This window comes from Mandrillus leucophaeus, unplaced genomic scaffold (assembly GCF_000951045.1).
Source record: "Mandrillus leucophaeus isolate KB7577 unplaced genomic scaffold, Mleu.le_1.0 Scaffold58, whole genome shotgun sequence".
In the NCBI taxonomy this organism is placed as follows: domain Eukaryota; kingdom Metazoa; phylum Chordata; class Mammalia; order Primates; family Cercopithecidae; genus Mandrillus; species Mandrillus leucophaeus.
Window position 1 is genome coordinate 1722949 of NW_012106252.1, and position 8091 is coordinate 1731039.

Sequence of the window (8091 nt, forward strand, 5' to 3'; positions counted from 1 at the left end):
GGGTTTCACCATGTTGCCCAAGCTAGTCTTGAACTGTTGGGCTCAAGCAATCCTCCCACCTCAGCCTCCCAAAGTGCCGCGATTACAGATGTGAGCCACTGTGCTCGGCCCAAGACTTGTTATTTAAAGTGAACTTTTTAGGCCAGGCTTGGTAATCCCAGCACTTTGGGAGGCTGAGGAGGACGGATCCCTTGAGCCCACAAGTTTGAGACCAGCCTGGGCAACATACGGAAACCCCATCTCTACAACAAATACAAAAATTAGCCGGGCATGGTGGCATGCACCTGTATTCCCAGCTACTTGGGAGGCTGAGGTGGGAGGATCGCTTGAGCCCTGGAGGTGGAGGTTGCAGTGAGCCGAGATTGCACCACTGTACTCCAGCCTGGGCGACAGAGTGAGACCCTGTCTCAAAAAAACAAAAACAAAAAGTGAAACTTTTAAATAGTAATACCAAAGGAACATAGACATCCAACTGTGTTACAGACCGCATGTTATCACTTTGGAGACTGCAGCACATTCAACACTTGGCCAGCTCACACTGTTTTTTTTTGTGCATCCCTGAGAGGAAAGGTTCTCCTGTCATTTTTGCTTAACTGAGGAATATCCTGTGATTATAATGAAGCAGTTACGAAAAAATTAAGCTGTCACCATTAGCAATTATGTATCAGGGTGAATCCAGTTTGGGGAAAAGATATAATACAGAACTAAACTGGAATCTCAAACAAACGTAAAATTCAAATGGTCATCTGTTCCTTGGACTCACGATTTTTGTATTCTTTTAGTCTCATTATTCTGATTGGCTTTATCATAAGAAAATGATAAAAATTTTCTCTTGTCAGAATACATTTGTATTAATAAAGTACTGCTTTTAAGTTTTTCTTTTTTTCTTTTTGTGAGACAGAATCTTGCTCTGTCTCCCAGGCTGGAATGCAGTGGCTGGAGTGATCCTGGCTCACTGCAGCCTCGACTTCTTGGGCTCAAGATGTCCTCCCACCTCAGCCTCCTGAGTAGCTGGGACTACAAGTGTGCACTACTATGCCCAGCTAATTTATTTGTTTTTATTTTTAGTAGAGATGAGGTCTCACTATGTTGCCAGGCTGGTCTGGAGCTCCTGAGCTCAAGTAATCTGCTTGCCTCAGCCTCCCAAAGTGTTGTGATCACAGGCATGAGCCACGGTGCCTGGCTATTAAGTTTTTCATAATGAGGTTCTCTGTTAGGTTTTCCTTGGAAGAAAAGAATTCTGCTGCTGAAGAAACGTTTGAAAACTCAGTGATCCGGAGCTGTACTGTCAGATGCTAACCACACGTTAGTTGTTCAGTGTTGTAGCCACCAGTCACGTGTGGCTCTTTATATTTAAATTAATTAAATTAAAAAATTACAGCCAGGTGCAGTGGCTCACGCCTGTAATCCCAGCACTTTCAGAGGCCGAGGGGGTCAGATCACTTGAGGTCAGGAGTTTGTGACCAGCTTGGCCAACATGGTGAAACTCTGTCTCTACCAAAAATATAAAAAATTAGCCAGGTGTTATGGCAGGCGCCTGTAATCCCAGCTACTCAGGAGGCTGAGGCAGGAGAATTGCTTGAACCTGGGAGGCGGAGGTTGCAGTGAGCTGTGATCACGCCACTGCACTCCAGCCTGGGTGACACAGCAAGACTCTGTATAAAAAACAAACAACAACAACAACAACAAACTTCCTTACACCAACCCCATTTCAAGCACACACGTGGCTAGTGGCTACCATATTGAACAGTGCAGATAAAGAACATTTCCCGCATCATAGGACGTTCTTTTGGATGGCAGTGGTCTAGGAAAGGGCTTGAAGTGGGATCCAGGAGCTGTGGATTCCCATCCCAGCCCTGCCTAAAAATCCCTGTGACTTTGGGCAAGTCACATCTTGCCTCTGGGCCTCAGTTTTCTCACCTAAGAGAGAGGAGAAGAACCCCAGTCCTTCTCACCTCCCAGGGGAGGAGTGTGAAGGGAGAGGTTAAGGGCAGAGCCCCGGCTGGGACAGAGGGCAGGTGGAAGGCAAGGCTGGGAATACAACGGTAGGTACTGGAGCCAAGACCTAGTTCCATCCTGGGATAAAGAAAGGGTCCCAGCTCTGGGGACTCTAAGGGGTGAGCCCCAGACTCTGGCCAGTGGCCTGATACCTTGATGAGGGAGAGGACCTGTCAACCCACTTCCCAGCCTCTCCCCTCTCCTCCTGGGTCTTCTCACCTGCTGAGCTGGGAGGTGTGTGGTGTGGCGGTTGGGCCTGGTGCCTCTCAGGTCTCTGTTCTGCCTGGTGTTCCAGGCCTGCCTTATAAAGCCCTCGAGGTCCCTCCCAACTGTGCCCCCCCACCCCTACCCTGCCATATGAGTCCAGGCGAGAGGAATGGGGTGGGGCACAGGTACAGCCCATCGCCCTGCCCCGCCCTGTCATTTAGTGTCGGTCAGTCATCCAGGATGTGGGGGAAGGATAGGGGAGTTGACCTTCATGGTGAGGGGCTGGAGCGGGGTGGTGGCAGCTCTCCAGCTGTACCTAAGGGGCAGGAACCAAGCTCCCTTGGTCAGGAGCAATGCTCCCCACCTATCCTGGGGGTCAGAAGCCTGGTACTCATCTCTCGAACTACATAGGGACTTTTGTGGGTGGTGGTAGGTGAGGGAGTGAACCCGATTGGCTTAGATTCAGGGAAAGTAGATTTCACCATCCACTGATGTTTGATGAGTGTGTGAATGTGGGGTGATGCATTGATTCCCCGTCCCCTCCACTGGACTCTGCAAATACAACGTGTTACCAGGAGCAATGGATTGTGGGCTGATGGCCCTGTTCTCTCCTTCTGGTGGCTCACATCCTGGTCACCTCTGAAGCCCCTTCACCCTCCCCCTACCATGGAACACCCTTGGCGCCTTCTTCTCCTTAGGCCTTCTGTGCTGGTCTGAGTTTGGCTTGTAGCTGCCCCACATCTCCCAGGTCAGCTGCCCATGCACCACCACCTGCAAACCCCCTATGCAGAGCCAATTCCTGGGGGGTCCTGCCTCTCAAGCCTCCTTCATTTTGCTTTCAGGGGGAGCTAGTAATCTGCAAAACAACCTTTTTTTTTTTTTTTTTTTTTGAGACAAAGTCTAGCTCTGTCACCAGGCTGGAGTGCAGTGGCGTGATCTCGGCTCACTGCAACCTCCACCTTCCGGGTTCAAGCGATTCTTCTGCCTCAACGTCCCAAGTAGCTGGGATTACAGGCGCACGCCCCCACACCTGGCTAATTTTTCGTATTTTTGGTAGAGATGGGGTTTCACCATGTTGGGCGGGCTGGTCTCGAACTCCTGACCTCGTGATCGGCCCGGCTCGGTCTCCCAAAGTTCTGGGATTACAGGTGTGAGCCACCATGCCCAGCCAACAACTTTTCAGTGTCAAAGTATACCTTCAAATGGTTAGCAAACAGACTAAAGCATTTGCCGAAGATGGACCAGAAAACAAAAGGGCACCTTGTTGACTTATTCGATAAACTGCTGCCTCCACATGGTTTGACCGGATGTAATGAGTTGTAGGCTGTTTTTGATTTTTCCACCGTTGAGAGCAAAGATTTTGCTTCTGTTCATGCGTCATCAGGCCCCCTCCTTTTCTGGGAGAGTTTGATTCCCCTTGGGTCTTGGGTAATGGCGGTGGTACCCACGCTCACAGCCAGCCTTGTTGAGAATTAATGGGTGAGGAAGGAAGCAGGCTGTGCGGTGTCCATGGCAACCGACGGCTGAAGAACCGTTGTGAATAACCGCTCTGATCCAGAGCAGGACACGGTGACTCAGCAGATGGAATTAATGAAAATGACAGAAAGCAGTGCAGGCATTGGTGATGATTAATGGAATCACAGAATCTCAGAGATGGAAGGACTTTGAGGGGGCCTGGGAGAACAGGTGGGGTGGACGTAGCTCTGTTCATACACTAGGGGAATGAATGAAGACATTCGTGTTGCTGTGGTAACTCTAATGGGAAATGATAAGCTTTCAGTAGAACCCTGATTGTACCAGCGCCCAAGACTCAGTTTGTGCCCATGGAGGGGGTTATGCCCCCTTGAGTGTTCTTCCCCAGGCTGGTTACATGAGGGATGGCAATTTCAACAAATAGAAGCATGTCTCCTATTCCACAGGCGATGGTTAGAATGTCACTATTTGGCCAGGCGCGGTGGCTCACACCTGTAATCCCAGCACTTTGGGAGGCTGAGGCGAGCAGATCACGAGGTCAAGAGATCAAAACCATCCTGGCCAACATGTTGAAACTTGACTCTGCTAAAAATACAAAAATTAGCTGGGCATGGTGGTGGGCACCTGTAATCCCAGCTACTCGGGAGACTGAGGCAGGAGAATCGCTTGAACTTGGGAGGCAGAGAGAGGTTGCAGTGAGCCGAGATCATGCCATTGCACTCCAGCCTGGGGACAGAGTGAGACTCTGTCTCAAAAAAAAAAAAAAAAAAAAAAAAAAAAAAGGAATGTCACTATTCGCAGACCCTGCCAGGTCTGCAGGGGAGGGGTTGCATTCAGAGATTAGCACCCTTGACCCTGAGGAGCTCCCTAGTCACCGACTGCATGTTCTCATCACAAGGGGACTGCGTCTGATGGAAAAGTAAAGGTTTCCTCGTCCTATCTTTTTCCAGCTGATGAGCTTTGAGCACATTTCTCCCCTTCTCTGAGCTGTTTTCCTCATTTCCCCTCTAGGAAATGAGGAAAGTAACTTGGGGAGGAGGGTCTCGTGAAGGTGATGTACATATAGCGCCCTGCACGGAGCTCAAAACATCGCAGGTATTTGGCCGGGCGCAGTGGCTCATGCCTATGATCCCAGCACTATGGGAGGCCAAGGCAAGCAGATTGCCTGAGGTCAGGAGTTTGAGACCAGCCTGAACAACATGGTGAAACCCCGTTTCTACTAAAAATACAAAAATTAGTCGGGCGTGGTGGTGCGTGCCTGTAATCCCAGCTACTCAGGAGGCTGAGACACGAGAATCACTTGAACCCGGGAGGTGGAGGTTGGAGTGAGCCAAGATCGTGCCGTTGCACTCCAGTCTTGGTGACAGAGTGAGACTTTCTCAAACAAACAGACAAAAGAGAACATCGGGGTATTTAATCCAGTTTGCATCTTCTTCCCCATCCTCTCTGGGTCTCAGTTAACCACATTTGGAAATAGGAATCATTCATTCATACCTCATAGGACTGCAGTGAAGGGAAGAGGTGACAAGGTCTGTGTACACGCTTTGTACACTTAGGGGAGTTCTCCTCTCCCAAGGCTTAAAGGAGGGTGATTCCCTAAGCATATCACTCTGTGAATCCAAGGGTTTCCCTCCTGCCAGCTGTGACTCAGAGGGACACCAGCCCAACTGCCACTGAAAGAGGCAGCAGGGATAGTGTCTATGCAGGCTGGACCTCCTGGTATACAGGGGGTTTTGGAACTGGTGGGGCCAGGGTTTGAATCATGGCTCTAACACCGACTAGCTGGGTGAGCAGAAAATTCAATTTCTGGGCCTACCAAATTGAAGACCAGATCCCAGATCTTGGGACCCATCTCCATCCCCCTCCAGGGTGTAGGTGTGTGGGCCCTGCCCCTGTCATCACAATGATGACAATGCCGTGTACCAGGCACTGATAAGCTCTTAGCATGAATGAATGCAATCACTCTTCACCATGATCCTACAACCTAAGTGCTGGTGTGAACCCATTCTTCAGAAGAAGCTGATGGGTACAGTGGCTCACACCTGTAATCCCAGCACCTGGGGAGGCCAAGGCCGGCAGATCACTTGAGCCCAAGAATTGAAGACCAGCCTGGGCAACATGGCAAAACCCCATCTCAACAAAAAATACAAAAATTATTTTTTTTGTAGTGGTGCGTGGCTGTGGTCCCAGCTATTTGGGAGGCTGAGGTGGGAGGATTGCTTGAACCGGGGGGAGGGGGGGTCAGAGGTTGCAGTGAGCCATTATTGTGCCACTGTACTTAGGAGACAGAGCGAGATGCTGTCTCAAAAAAAAAAAAAAAAAAGAATAGGGAGCTTATGCTGGATTATCTGACTGGGCCCAGTATAATCACATAGCCCTTAACTTTCTTCAGCTAGAGGCAGAAGAGATGTGGCTGAAGGTCAGATCAGAGAGCTGGAGTTATGAGGACTCCACAAGCAATTGCTGGTCTGAAGATGGCAGGAGGGCCACAGGACGAGGAATGCAGTGGCCTTGAGGAGCTGAGAGGTTCTCCACCGACAGTCAGGAAAGAGGAACATCAGCCCCACAATGACAAAGAATGAAATGTGGCCAACAGCCTGGATGAGCTTGGAAGTGGATTCATCCCTGGAGCCTCTGGAAAGAAACGCAGCCCTGCCACCTGATTGTGGCCTTGGGAGACCCTAATCAGGGGACCCTGTGAGCCACTCTGTACGAGGACTTCTGACCTACAGAACCGCGAGATAATAACTTAGTGTTGTTTTAAGCTTCTAAATTGTGGTGATTTATTATGGCAGCAATCAAAAATGGATACAAGGGATCACAGCTGTGTAAAGGTTTCTGTTTAGTAAAAACTGGCCCAGCATGAATTTGCATGTAAATTTTCAAATACAATGAAGGGAGATGTTCTTTGAAGTATTCTGACCATCCAAATATTCCAAATTCATTCCAGTTACTGAGGACCTGCTGTGAGCTAGGGTACAGATGAGGCCACCTGGGAATAAGAGGTGGATATGACAGGGCTGGGTGCAGTTGCTCATGCCTATAATCCCAGCACTTTGGGAGGCCGAGGTGGGTGGATCACCTGAGGTCAAGAGTTCAAGACCAGCCTGACCAACATGATGAAACCCCGTCTCTACTAAAAAATACAAAATTAGCCAGGCATTGTGGTGCACATCTGTAATCCCAGCTACTTGGGAGGCTGAGGTGGAAGAATCGCTTGAACATGTGAGGCAGAGGTTGTAGTGAGCTGAGATTGTGCCATTGCACTCCAGCCTGGGCAACAAGAGCGAAACTTTGTCTCAAAAAAAAAGAAGAGATGACTGTGACAGGACAGACCCTTTCATTGCTATGATGGAGTTTAGATTCTAGGAGCATAAAAGAGTAACAGACGGCCGGGCGTGGTGGCTCACGCTTGGAATCCTAGCACTTTGGGAGGCCGAGGTAGGCAGATTGCCTGAGCTCAGGAGTTCAAGATCAGCCTGGGCAACTTGGTGAAACCCTGTCTCTACTAAAATTCCAAAAAAAAAAAACAAAAAACAAAAAAGAAAAGAAAACATAGCCAGACATGGCGGTGTGTGCCTGTAGTCCCAGCTACTTGGGAGGCTGAGGCTGGAGAATTGCTTGAACCCGGGAGGCAGAGGGTGAAGTGAGCTGAGATCGTGCCACTGCACTCCAGCCTGGCGACAGCATGAGACTCCATCTCAAAAATAAAAGAAAAAAGAGTAACAGAATAACAAGGGTACCCTGTGGAGGAGACCGTTCCCTGAGGAGGGAGAGGCTTTTCAGTGGACCGGGCACACTCCTGCCCGCCAGGGCTGGCTTTGGGAAACAGATCACTATTGATGAGCTGCAAACCGCTGTCAGGGAGGCAGTGCCTTGGCTTCCTAATTGGTTATTGATGGCAGAAAAGGAAGAGCTTGATGACGACTCAATCATTCTGGCCCAGGTAACCAGGGCTTTGGAGGATGCGATGGTTCCGGGGACAAACAGTGACACCTGGAAGGTGTTTGCGTCAATGAGGGCATCTATGGTCCCCCTGGGGTAGGGGGCTAGGTAGAGGGAGGTGGGTTCTTGGGTTCTGGCCTCAGCTGCTATCTGAGAGTGGTGATGGTGACATGGCAGGGCCAAGAGCGCAGCCTGCAAGCTGCTCGCAGACTGGGCTGGAGAGGCTGCCCACCACCCCTGGGCCCAGGCTGGGCTGTCAAGTACAGAACATAGTGGCTCTCCTTACTCTGGCTCCCGCTTCTCTCCTGAGCCTCCTTTCTCCTTTTCTCCTCTGATGCCCACCTGTGCCTTCGAAGCAGTTGTTCTCAGCCCAGGCTTTGTATTTGGATCACTCGGCCTCAAGTGATCCTCCCTCCTGGCCTCCCAAAGCGCTGGGATTTTAGGCATGGGCCACCACGCCTGGCCTAA